The sequence below is a fragment of the Lissotriton vulgaris genome, chromosome 2_1, assembly GCF_964263255.1.
Source record: "Lissotriton vulgaris chromosome 2_1, aLisVul1.2, whole genome shotgun sequence".
NCBI classification, from domain to species: domain Eukaryota; kingdom Metazoa; phylum Chordata; class Amphibia; order Caudata; family Salamandridae; genus Lissotriton; species Lissotriton vulgaris.
The window spans coordinates 1,461,754,988-1,461,768,155 of NC_141687.1; positions in this window are offsets into that span (position 1 = coordinate 1,461,754,988).

The following is a 13,168-nucleotide window of genomic DNA, read 5'->3' on the forward strand; positions in this document are numbered from 1 at the left end:
GGTAAGCATTACCTCAGTGCAATGTATGGGAGCCCATGAATAGCGCTCCTGCGCTGTACAAAGTAGCCAAGACCTGGCGCTCTGGAGCGTGCTGGTAATCAAGATACAGAAGACATCGATGTAGTCCCTCAATACCTCGTCTCTGAAGAACTGGAATGCCTCAGGGGCACTGCAGAGTCCGAAAGGCATGACCTGGGATTCAAAGAGGCCGAATTTAGTCCGGAAGGCGGTCTTCCATTCGTCACCCTTCGGAACTCTGAGTAGATGGTACGCACCCCGTAGGTCCAGTTTCGTGTAGAGGGAGGCGTTTTTCACCTGATCCAAAAGGCTGGAGGTCAACGGCAATGGGTACCGGTTCTTCACAGTGATGGTGTTCATAGCCCTAAAGTCAATGCAGGTCCTCAGATCTCCTTCCTTCTTTGCCACGAAGAAAAGAGGAGAGGACACTGGAGACCTGGAATGGTGTATGAACCCGTTGTTCAGATACTCATCTAGGTAGGAGCGTAGATGGTCGTTCTCCTTGTTCATAAGGGAGTAGATTCGACTACAAGGGAGCGTGGAACCGGGTACCAGGTCTATCCTGCAGTCAAAAGATCGATGTGGCGGCAGCGTATTGGCTCCTTTTTTGTCAAACACGTCTGCAAAGTCCAAATACGCCTCTGGTACGTCTGCTTGAGTAACCATCCCCATGCCCAGCAGGGGTAACAAATGTGGTTGTATAGCACGAACACCAAAGGAGCCACCATCTGTGTAACAAGAAGCGCTGCAGTGGTCTGAATCCAAAGTGATGACTCTGGACATCCAATCGATCCAGGGATTGTGGTTTACCTACCAAGGAAGACCCAGTATAATTTTAAATTGTGGAGCGTCAATCACATCAAACCCAATGGTCTCTGCATGATGATTCACGAAGGACATGACCATGTCTTCTGTTTGATGCCGAATAAGGCCGGAAGTCAAGTCCATTCCATCCACTGCCTTGACTGTTTCTGGTTTAGATTTGGGCATTATGGTAATTCCTAAGGCTTGTAAATACTAAGTGTCAATAAAGTTGCCGGTAGCTCCGGAATCTAGTAGAGCGGTTACCAGCCAAATTTTCTCTGTCATGTTTCGCAAGGTTACCTCTACACCCACGTGATGACTACCATCAAAGACCGCAGGGATCGCTGTTTTGCAGGACGGACCCCTGTGTCTACTGGGTTACTTCGTTTCCCGGCTTGTCTCCCTTAGTAACAGGTAACGCGAAGGGTCTTCGGCTGCGGGCGCATGTGGGTTTCACAGGGCATTCCCTGACGAAATGACTGCTCTTGCTGCAATACAGGCACTGGTTCTGTTTCCTCCTCTTTTCTCTTTCCTGGCTGGTTAGAGGACCTCGTACTCCACCTATCTGCATAGGTTCTGAGGAATCGCTAGGAGGTGCTGCTTCTTCCCTGCCTTTGTCTGTGGCTTTATCTCCGAACGACAGGAAGCGGGTGTCACTTCCTTTCCCTTTTTCGTTTTTTCTTTCTTGTATTCGGTAGTTCACCTTAACCACCAGGTCAATGAACGGGCCTATTTTGTCAGGAGGGTTAGGCATTTGTGATATCAGGTCCTTGAGGTCATCACGCAAACCCCAATAGAAAACAGACACTTTTAGGATTCAGGCCAGTGTGCCTCGATGACAAGCCTACTAAACATAGTAATGTAATGAAGCAAATCGTTGTTGCCTTGCTTTAGACTAAGGAGTTCGTTGTCGGCAGCCTGCACAAACGTGTGTCGGGCGAACATCTGCCGCATGGTTTCTTTGAACACCGGTAGGTTGTATAGCATAGGATCATCATTTTCCACGAGAGCTATTGACCACTGGGCGGCGTCTCCACCCATCTATGAGAGGATAAACGCGATTTTTGACGGGTCGTCCAGAAACGCTGGGGACCTGGCCATTAAATGCAAGTGGCACTGATGAAAGAAGACACTGTACTTAGTGCTATCCCTATGAAAACGTTCGGGTGGTGCCAACTGCACCGGATGGGGTGTGATGACTTGTATAGCTGTGTCTTGATTGGATGCAGAGGATGCTCCACCAAACGTGAACGTAGGTGGCCGTAACAACCCCTCATGTCGGACTCTGGGACTCAGGGTGGTTCCCCAAGGGCTGGTTGCCCCTGTCGCTATTTGACCCAGTAAGGTTGTTGAATCCTGGCCTAGGCTGAGGTTCTCTGCCTGCATGTTAGTCAGCAGGACTGCTATATCCTGAAGGGAAACATCTGGGTTTCTCATGTCTTCTGGGCGGAATAAGAAACGTGGGCTTTGGATTCTGTCAGGTACCCCACAAGGCTTACCTTTGCTTGTGAAGCGATTCCGCAGAGACGACAAGAGCCACCGCCCCTGAACCCACCTGACCCCGTGCTGAAAGTAATACCCGGCAGGGTGTAGATGGACCCAGGGAAGGGAGCCAAAAAAGGAGGAATGTCAGGAGGCTTGTGGCTGTAGACTCTGGGTTGTGCAGTGGCCAACAGCTGGGGAAAACAAGAGAGACCCAATTAGAAGGTTCCCGCACCTCTCACGTCCTATTCCCACTATCCAATCACATACAGAAAAATGTACCATGGGGCAACTCACCAAGGCTTATGATGTCCAAACTAAAGAACGATAAGAATAGCTCCCATCATGGAAAGGAAAATATTGTACATGCTCCTGCGCTGTAAGTATACACGTACAGTGTTTCAGGTTAGTAGTTCTGCAAGCACAACCAATCCTGTGCAAAGGGAAGCAATTCCTCAGCGCAATGTATATGAACCCATAAATAGAGCTCCTGCGCTGTACAAAGTAGCCAAGACCTGGCGCTCTTGCACGTGCTGGTAATCAAGAAATGAGTAGCGCCCCAGCGCTGTGCAAATTAGCCGGAAATAAGCGCTCCTGCGCGTTGATGTAAAATAAAAGAACAACTGTGCCCCAGCGCTTTGCACGTAGAACCTACAATGCGCTCCAGCGCGGATAAAGCTATAACAAATGTAAGCACTCCTGCGCGGGATCAGAACTGTACCTCAAAGCGCTCCTGCACTTGGTTATCACCCAACAGGAACTCCTTATCAGCGCTCACCAGCGCAGAAAGGAACAAGGCAGAGTTCCGGCAGAACCGGAATGAAAGTATAAATGCCGAAGGAGAGGCATCCTCAGCTTTCGGGATTCAGCTCGGGAAGCGTTTGCATGGAGACGCGAACCTGGAACACAAAGAATCCAAAGCGCTGAACCAGCAGGAAACGCTGAGTTTAACCGAATCCCCCTGAACCGCTACTGGGCAAGAGGTGGTTCTAGAAAGACTAGACCGGGACTCTGCTTCCGCCCAGAAGTGAGGATCTCGGTCTTCTGTATGTGGATTGGCGGAAACCCGGGATCGGCAAACGCCGGAACGTGACACTTGCCCCCCTCCTGTGGCCACTTTTGGCCCCGGGGACCCCATCCCCTGGGGCCGGCCCTTTTTTAATATATATATTTTTTTTAATTTGGGGGGAGGGGGCCGCGTGGCCCCCTTCTCAGGCCACTAATAGCCCCGGGGACCCTATCCCCCGGGGCTGGGCCACTCCGTTAGGGGCCGTGGGGGGGCCCTAATCCCCTCCGGTCCAGGCCGGCTCCCCGCATCCTAAATGTACACGTAAATGTAAATCCAGTATTTGTAAAGCGCACAGCTACCCGGAGGCATCCCATCGCTGGGGGCCATTGGGAAGATTAAGCGAGCTATTGCCCAGAGTACATGGTGCTGGGCAGAACCCTGCTGCCGGTGCCGTGGATCAAACCGTGATCCCCAGCGTCTGGAGTCAGTCGGCCTGGCCGCGGCGCCACACCTCTTCCCTGCGGGAGCCGGCATTGCTATTTCATATGGGGAACAGCTAACATGCTGCTCCCCATATGGAAAAGCAATCTGCTTTCCTATTTGGAAGCTCTGCATAATAGGTCCTAACTATAACTACCTACTGGCGACCGCCAGTATGTAATATACACACAAACACATATATCGATATATATATACAGTTTGCACACCAATGATTTTATTGTAAATGATGCAGTGATATTATCAATGATGTCATAGTGGATGGCAGAAATGATGTATTATGTGAATTAATTATCAGTGTATGGCGAGGGCGTGAGTTATAGTTCCCTTAGGACACAAGTTAATTGTAAGGTTTTATGTGAGTAAAATCTGAAGCTAACTATGACGTTCCAGTAACCTTTGCTTTTTTGTGAATTTTTTAACTAATTTTAATTATTTTTCCTAACTGTAACGTCCATATAACTTTGGGACGGATGGGCGAAAAACGAATCTAGGAGGCTTGATGAAGAGCTCTATTAGGAAGGGGGATTTGAGTGTTCTCTTACTCTCTCTTTCTCTCTCTCTCTCTCTCTCTTTGTGCGAGTCTAAGGTCCGTTTTGGGTTTAATAAGGCCCAGGGTAAAGAATGTGCAGGAAGAAAAAAAAAACATGGTCATGCTACTTCAAACCCTCTCCTTGCTGTAGAGATCTTCAGTTAGTGTGAATAAGTTTTCCCTTGGCTAAATTCAATATCTATTGAAGCCCAAATACTCGTCTTGGACACCAACAAATTAAATCATAAACATGGCAACATTCTTTATATGAAAATATGCAAATATTTTATTAAAACAATTATCAATATTGAATCATAAGAGCAACACACTTGATAAAAATAGAGTTGAGAAGGACTCTATGCGCAACTTATAAAAACATCACCACATAATTATATTAACAACATGAATGGAACATATATGTACTGCATTGATCAAACAATTAATCAAACACTTAATCAAAGGGGAAGACCTACTCAAATTCAAAAGGGACTTAAAGAATTGTGGGGGAGAGAGACAAAACAAACACAGACATTCACAATTCGTCTTTCAATATTGCACATTAAATGTCCGATTTGACTCAAACCCAGACCCGACTTGTTCTCGATGTTCTTGGGGCGAGTTTGGTTGTTTTAATTGTGCACTAGTATGCGTCGACGCGTTTCGATGGTCTTTCTAGATGAGTGCCATCTTTATCAAGACTTGTAAATCTTGTTTATTTCTCTCCTACAATGGCACTGGATGGTTGCCTTTGTACATAGGTCCTTAAATCATGTTTCTTGTGGAATATACAGCTTGAATCTCTTTCAACATCTTATTTTGATAGATGGTGTTGATGAATGAACCTTGTCTGATGATTATATCTCTTCCGGAAGTTATTGGTCCTGGCCAGAGATTCTTGATCTTTAATTAGGAAATATGGAGGCATAGATGCAGAGCCATCTCCCTCAAAAATGGTTGTCTTCAGCTTGGAACTGCCCTTACTAGCTGCTTACTGATCGCTGTGTCATGGAGTTCTCCCTCTTCCTTAATGTCCTGTTTGATCACAGGTTAAGCGTCTTGGGATCGGATGGTTTTGTAATTACAGAGCGCCGTGTTTACTCGCCGGGTTTCACTACGTCCCTCTAGCTCTGTTGTTCTTAGCGTCCCACCCGTCCGTTTCACGTCTGTCCTGCTTGCAGTCTTCCGAGAAAGAAGTTAGCCCGTTTGAGCTCTTTAAAGCTTCTCAGCCTCACATCAGTGCTAGATACAAAAGCTAGTATTGCAGTATTCTAAGAATAAGTTGGGAAGCATAACAGGCAAAAAAAAACCCATTAAGGAACACAAATAGAACTAGGCTGGCTGTTCTCTCACCGTTCCCAGACCAGCTCTCCTTTGTTACCCTCCTGCTTATCCCAACTGTCCCCTAGACTTCCTTTTCCGGCTCTGGTTATGTACTGCAGAAGCCGCAACGCTTATGGACGTCTCCCAGAGGTGACCACCACTCTTTGCTCATGTCCTCTGGAGTTTCTTCGTCCTCTTCAGAGAATCCTGGCTCGGTTGGGATGGAAGGCATCTCCGCTCGATCACTCTGTCTTCCTGATGCTCTGCTCTTTTTGGCCTCTTCCAGGTTCTCCCTCCTGCGTGCCTCTTCCTGGTCAGTGACGTTGCTTTTACCATCGCTCGAGACTCCTGGTTGGTTCCTAGTGTTCGTGAGTCCGCCTCTTTCTAATGCCAGTGGATTTTAATCAGCTGAATTAACTCCTTCCTTTCCTTTCTTTGTTCCAGGGAAGGAGCTGCCGTAGTTCTTTGTCGGTGTCAGGCTGGGATGAGAGAGATAAGTTAGGGAATATTATGGGTGTCGGGTGTCAATCCTCTAAGGATAATGGAACAGGGTTTCCTCACAATAATCTTTGTCTTTTTCAGTGAACTTTTTAGTTTATTTTAATGCTATTTCCTAACTATCATGTTCCTGTAACCATTGTTTTTATCTTGAATTTATTTTTTTGTAATGCAAAGTAATATTTAATGACCATATGTTAATCCGCTATGCAGGGCAGGGGACACTCCACAGGGCCAGCGGCCAAACCCCACATGCATCCAACCCCACACCGCGCACAGCCTGGCCTTGTGGCCAATCCCCCACATGCAGCCCACTCCATGCTGTGAACGACCTTCACAGTGAAGGGTTGACCTTGCAGCCACCCCAAGCACACTGCAACGCCATGCTTAACACAGGCCGTGTGCGAGTGGGGTTGGCCACAAAGGCATCCAACTAGGGAGGAGGGCACACAGCCCTCTTCTCATGCCGATTTTGGCCCCGGGGACCCCATCCCCTGATGCCTGGCACATGTTTTAGGGGAGTGGATATATCCACAGGGGGGCCTGTAGGCCTCACTCCAGTGATAAAATGGTCCTGTTCACTACAACTGATCACTATACGGTTTACTGTGACCACTGGTCTTGTGGGTAGTAGCCTCCCACTACTATGAGGATAGTGCTTTGGGCTCCCTCCCGGTCCAACAAGATCACATTCCATTGGACAGGCCTATGTCATGGCACACATGTATGATCGGTGTTTGCCTATGATAAAAAAATCACCATTAGGGATCCAGAAAACAGTACAGTTGGGTACTCAGGGCAGGGGTACATGCCTCTTACCATGCAGAGGACGTTCTGACACAACAGGTAGTAAGTGTCATCAAAATGAATCCATGCAGAAGTGAAATATTTAGTGACTTATAATACTAAAAGCCACAGCACAGCCTGGGGCAACCTGTATAATTCCTTGATTTATCTAATTAGTTACTCTGCAGTGAACTTGCCTCTTGGTCGCCTCAGAGCACTAATAGACTTTTTCAGATCAGAATTAAACGACAATTGAAACATTGTGTGTCTTTTTTTTTTAAAAAAACACTGGCATTTCACTGTTTTAAGACTTCTTCCCCCTTTACATTCTTTTTGTCAGCAAACATTGTAATCTTCACTCCCGCTAAAACGTGCGTTTAACAATGGCTGTATATACAAAAGCACCTCTTTCTTTTTTTTCTTTTTTGGTCTTTTTAAATAATTTTGTTAATCTCTCTGCTTCCTTCTTTCGTCGTCCTTTCCTCTTCTCTTTAGTTTTAATTCACGTTTTTTAGTCTATGCATTTCTCTGACTTTCTTGAGGGAGTTCTCCCTACATTATGTTAAAAATATTCTACATTTGTAACCATCTTATCTTCTAAGCTTTTCTACCTCTTAACTTTGCTCCAACACACACGTTCAATCGTTTAACCATCCCTGTTAATTCTTTGCTTTTACACGCAAGTGAGTGCCGTCTGAAAGGCCTGGATGTGATGGAAACTAAACGCTGATATCATTTCATAGCTAAAAATAATCAACAGCTAGGGCACTGTCAGCAATTTAAATATTTATTTTTAGGTTGCCTAAAGGACTCAGAAAAAAAATGCCATCTGGAGATCCTTCTATGCTGGGCGCAGGCTGCAGGCGAGGGGCTTCTCAAATTGTATTTTAGCAGTAGCTGCACACTACTGGTATTTTAAACATCAGACTTTATTGTAAAACCCCGCGGGGAGACTCTGTGCTTTTGATTCGAGATGTGTGCATGTTGACCTCGGGGCCGAGGCACCGTGAGAGACAAGCCCCAACCCACCTTGACCACTCCCCCACCATCCTCAAGGCTCTGGGCCACCGTACGAGCAGCTGCATTCCCCTGAGCTGAGCTAACCCCCTGTCTGGCTGTGAACGGAACTGTTCTGAGAAGCTGGCCTTGTCTGGTTGCCATGGAGACCGGCATACCACAGCTTTGACCCTGAGAGGTCTCCTCAAAAGGGCTGCCAGCAGCTGGACTGCAGCTGTTACACACTAAATGAGAGCTGCGTGGAGAGAGAAAAATCCCCTCCACTTACCGCGCACAGCTGAATACCTACTCACCGCCTGAACCAGATCACCAGGTTTACGATAAACAAAAGCAGTATAAGTTACAGGTGCAGGGTGCTGCGAAAGCGGCAACTCAATCCAAAATGCCTGCCGTCCAACAATGGGACCGCCCGTACACTTTCGAAAGAAGCCCTCATCAACACTTCAGGTGTTAAGACTTAAAATGTTAGTGGTGGAACGCACTTTCACAATGCTCACACAAAAGGAATACAACTTTTAAACGCTACAAGGTTTAAAAAGAAGCTGACTGTGATCGCTCAAAGTAAATATACATTTTAAACATTATAAGACTGGCAGAAATTTACAATCTTCACAGAGATTTTTTTAAAGATAATAGAAGGGAGGAAAAGTCGGACATAACGAGATAAGTCAACTTCTGTGGAATACACAAACTACTACTGAAATGGCACCAAAACAATCATAAATGCTAACAGACATATCACAAGTTGGTTGCACCGTGCATCATAGTAAATTTACATAGACCCTCAGGATGTGTATGTAACAAGGCGCTGCTTAGAGTGCTTTACTGCGAATTATGAACACCATCATCAAGCCTTTTGTCCTGTTTACGAAAATCGTAACGATTTTATATCCTAAGAAATCACATATGAGATCAGTCATGACATGTTAAATGACGGCATTGATGGCATCTCAGTGACATCATTGAAAAATCAGTGATTACAATATTTACTGGTACCAATATTCTGCTCATTAACCCACTATAATCTAGCCCAAATCGTTGTTTTAAGACATATGCAGCAACACCGAGACATATACTAACTATCATAAACGACTATAAAAGAGCTAATCTCACTATCTCACTACCAACATGAAATAAGTAACATGAGATAACGCACATCAGCTGTAAAACAGCCCACTCGCATCATATGATCACTTATCAATTGATAAATACAGACACAAAGAAAAATGTCGGTCTTCTGCCTATGACTATCTTAACTCGTTCGCTGCGGCGGCTATTCCACCGCAGCGCTAACAGGGCGGGGAGCCCGCGCGGCGGCCGCATGCTGGTGACAGAACCGCTCCGTCACCAGCCGCGGTTGAGCTGTGCTCGTGACGGAGCGGTTCCGTCTTGGCCCACCCCGCTCAATAGAACGTGCCGCGCAGGCGCAAAATCAGCGCCGCGCAGGCGCGGCGGCCGGGCCATGACGGAACCGCTCCGTCATCAGCACAGCCCAACCGCGGCTGATGACGGAGCGGTTCCGTCATCAGCATCGAACGAGTTAAACAAATAGACCATTATACACTGAGGGGCCGACGACGATGTCAGTGGGACCGATACATACCACACGTTGGTGTGGTACCAATGACATCTATAACCAGCGTCGGATTGGTAACGTGGGCATTCGGGCAATGCCCGAGGGGCCGGTGTGCGAGGGCTGCTGTGGGCTGCTTTTTTAGCAGTCTGGGGGGCTATTTGGGCGCTGTCTCTTTTCTTCTGATACAGTCAGCGGCCCAGTGGGAGTCTGAGTTGCCTTTCTAGAGGCGAATGGGCGCTCATTACCTCCGTTTAGCAGAGGTATCACTTCCTTTGTCTCTCGGGCCGACCCATTAATGTCTGCACATACTGAGCGGGGGCAGGGGGCCTGAGTAGAAGTGGCCTCACTTGTTTTACCAATGTAAACTAATGGGTGCATTTTTTTTACCCCCCCCTAAAGGTTTTTTTAAAGGATTACACCAACGCTGTGATATGAGGAGTGTTTATGCAAATGCGGGCCGATTTTGTTTTTGGTGCGCCCGGGCCAATTTTCATTCCCAATCCAACCCTGTCTATAACTGCATCCAGACCGCTGCATTGCGATCCGGTCGATCTGACCTCATTGCCCCAGGGACCGACCGGCAGCTTCCAACCGGCTTAAGGAGCCCGTCCGGCAGTCAGTCGGATCGCATTCCTCACAATGGGGCAGGGCCTTCCTGGCCACCTTTCTGCCAGCCATTTTACATCAGTTCTTCCACCATGAAAAGGCTCATAGAAAGGCTATTTTGGGGTCCCAGGCAGAGCCCCTGTCCCCCGTGCCCCTCCACTATGGGCCCTGGGGGGCACCTGTGGTGCCCAACAAAGCATTCCGGCATCATGTGGCAGGCTTCGCATAGTGCCTGCCACAGGGTGAAAGGATGTTTGTAAACATGCCTCTTTGAATGGAGCTTGTGGTGCTGCCCTTTTCCATGATGTGATTAACAAAAAAATGGTTCTGTCGGGTGGTAGCAAGAATTACTTGTAGAGGCAGGCTGAAACAGCTCAGAACACAAAAGCAAACCTCTCTGAGAACAAAGTTTTTTATAGTAAAAACAAAGAACACAATACACGGGAATTACTTCATTCCGTTTTGGTTTCGATAGATACTTAAAACATGTGATTAGTGACTGTGGTGAACAAAGTGACTAGTGCAAGGCATATAGTGACACTTATATACAGATTTTTACAATTGAACATTGGGGGGGTAGTGGGTGGGGCAGGGGTGTTTTTCTTTTGTTGGAAGGCCAGTGTTACAAAGTTCATATTCCAAGGAAATAGATGGTTAATGTCCAAGTTCCTGGAGTTATCTTGGCCAAGTATGAGCGTCAACGTTTCGACCCTAATGCGCCCCAATTGGTGGTCACGGCGGGTCTTTATCAAGACAAGAGGTGGGGAGTGGGCATCGGGGTCTGGTAGGCTGGGAATTAACTCCGGAGGGAAGCCTGTCAGTCAACCCTCGGTGCTGCGAACTATAGTAGTAACGCTGGCGGTCAAAGCTATGTCAGAGCGCCATCCGAGCTGTCAGAGTTAATTCCCAGCCTACCGGACCCCGATGCCCACTCCCCACCTCTTGTCTTGATAAAGACCCGCCGTGACCACCAATTGGGGCGCATTAGGTTCGAAACGTCGTACCATTACGAGCAGGAGCTGCATGCTAATTGGCTGAAAACTGTCTGTCAACACTCCAAACCAGGAAGTGTTGGCAGCCATCTTGTGCCTCGGTAGACCAGAGGCACAAAAGAACAGAAAAGAAACACGAAAAACACGAAAAGGGGGCAGGGTAGAAACACCCTGACCACCTAGGCCTGCTTAGGGGGTCCCAAAAGGACCCCCAAGGACCCTCCAAATTTTTTTTGTTGAAAAAATCACGGGATATGCATAGAGTACGCGTACCCTGCTGATAAAAAAAATGCATATTTTTAAAATATTTTTTTAGCCCCCGGGGGGGCAAATCCTGTCGGAATTGACTCTTTGTAGGCCCCCCAGCCCTGGGGACCGCCACCCCGGGCTTATTTTAATAGGGTGGGGGGCTCTGACCACCACCCCCTGGGGCTTCTTGTATTTGTAATTATGGGGGGACCAGAGGGTCACCTCAGCCTCGGGGACCGCCACCCTGGGGCTTCCATGTGATGTATGCGGGGGCTCACAGCCCCCCTGCAGCCCCAGGGACCGCCACCCCCCAGGGCTTCTTTTAAAAAAAATTAAAAAACCTTTGTGGGGGGCTCAAGCCCCCCACACGCCCCAGGGACCGCTACCTCCCCGAGACACTAATATTCAAAATAGGGAGGTTCGTGACGGACCCCCCAGCCCCGTGGACCACCACCCCGGGGCTTCCATGAAATGTATACGGGGGGCTCACAACCCCCCCAGAGCCCCGGGGACTGCCACCCCCCAGGGCTTCTTTTAAGAAAATTTTAAAAACCTTTGTGGGGGGCTCAAGCCCCCCACACGCCCGGGGAGCGCCACCTCCCCGGGGCACTACTATTCAAAATAGGGAGGTCCGTGATGGACCCCCCGGCCCCAGGGACCGCCACCCCCCAGGGCTTCTTTTAAAAATAAAAAAAAACCTGTGTTAGGGGCTCAAGCCCCCGCACACACTTCGGGGACCGCCACCTACCCGGGGCATTAATATTCAAAATAGGGGGTTCCGTGACGGACCCCCCAGCCCCGGGGACCACCTCCCCCGGGGCTTTTAACTGTTGGGAGGGGGCCACGCGGCCCCACTCCTGGAGCCCTTGATGGCCCTGGGGACCACCACCCCCCAGGGCCGGCACCTGCAGTGACCTTGGATGCCTACCTCCGGGACACTGCTGTTTGCTATGGTAGGGTGGGAGCCTTGCGGCTCCGCCCTACCATAGCAACTGCTTTAGTTTTTGAAAGAGAGAGCAGAAAACCTGCTCTCTTTCAAAAATCAAAGCAGATTTCCTTTCTGCATGGGAAGCAGCATGTTAGCTGCTCCCCAAGCAGAAAAGCAATGCCGGCTCCTGCAGGATGCGGGGAGCCGGCAGGGACCGTGGGGGGCTTGGGGACCCCCCACGGCCCCCAACGAGGAGGGCCAGGCCCCGGGGCATGAAGTGGCCCGGGAGGGGGGCCACGTGGCCCCCTCCCAAAAAATAAAAAATAAATAAATAAATGGCCGGCCCCGGGGCCAAAAGTGGCCACAGGAGGGGGGCAAAGCAGCCCCCCTCCTAATTATTTTTTTTTAAAAAAAAGGCCCATGCCCTGGGGGATGGGGACCCCGGGGCAGAGTATGGCCTTGGGAGGGGGGCTACGCGGCCCCCTTCCCGATATATATTTTTTTAATAAAAAATTGGGGGCAGGCCCTGGGGGATGGGGTCCCTAGGGCCAAAAAAAAGAAAAATAAGGGGGGATACACAGCCCCCCTTCTTAAAAGTAAATAACAAAAAGAAACGGGATCAGGAGGAGGCCAACCCCCCCCCCCTGCACCTCTCTGCAAATGCGCCCCCTGGCGAGTTTACAGAGGGGGAACTAATTCCCCCTTGCATACTGGGGATCCCTGGGGGCCAACTAGCCCACCAGGAGCCTCCAGTATGGGCCAGGGGGCTGCGTTGCAGAGAGGTGTAAAAAGGGGCGTGGCCGCAGAACACCTCTCTGCAACGCAGCCTCCTGGCACCTACTGGAGGTTCCTG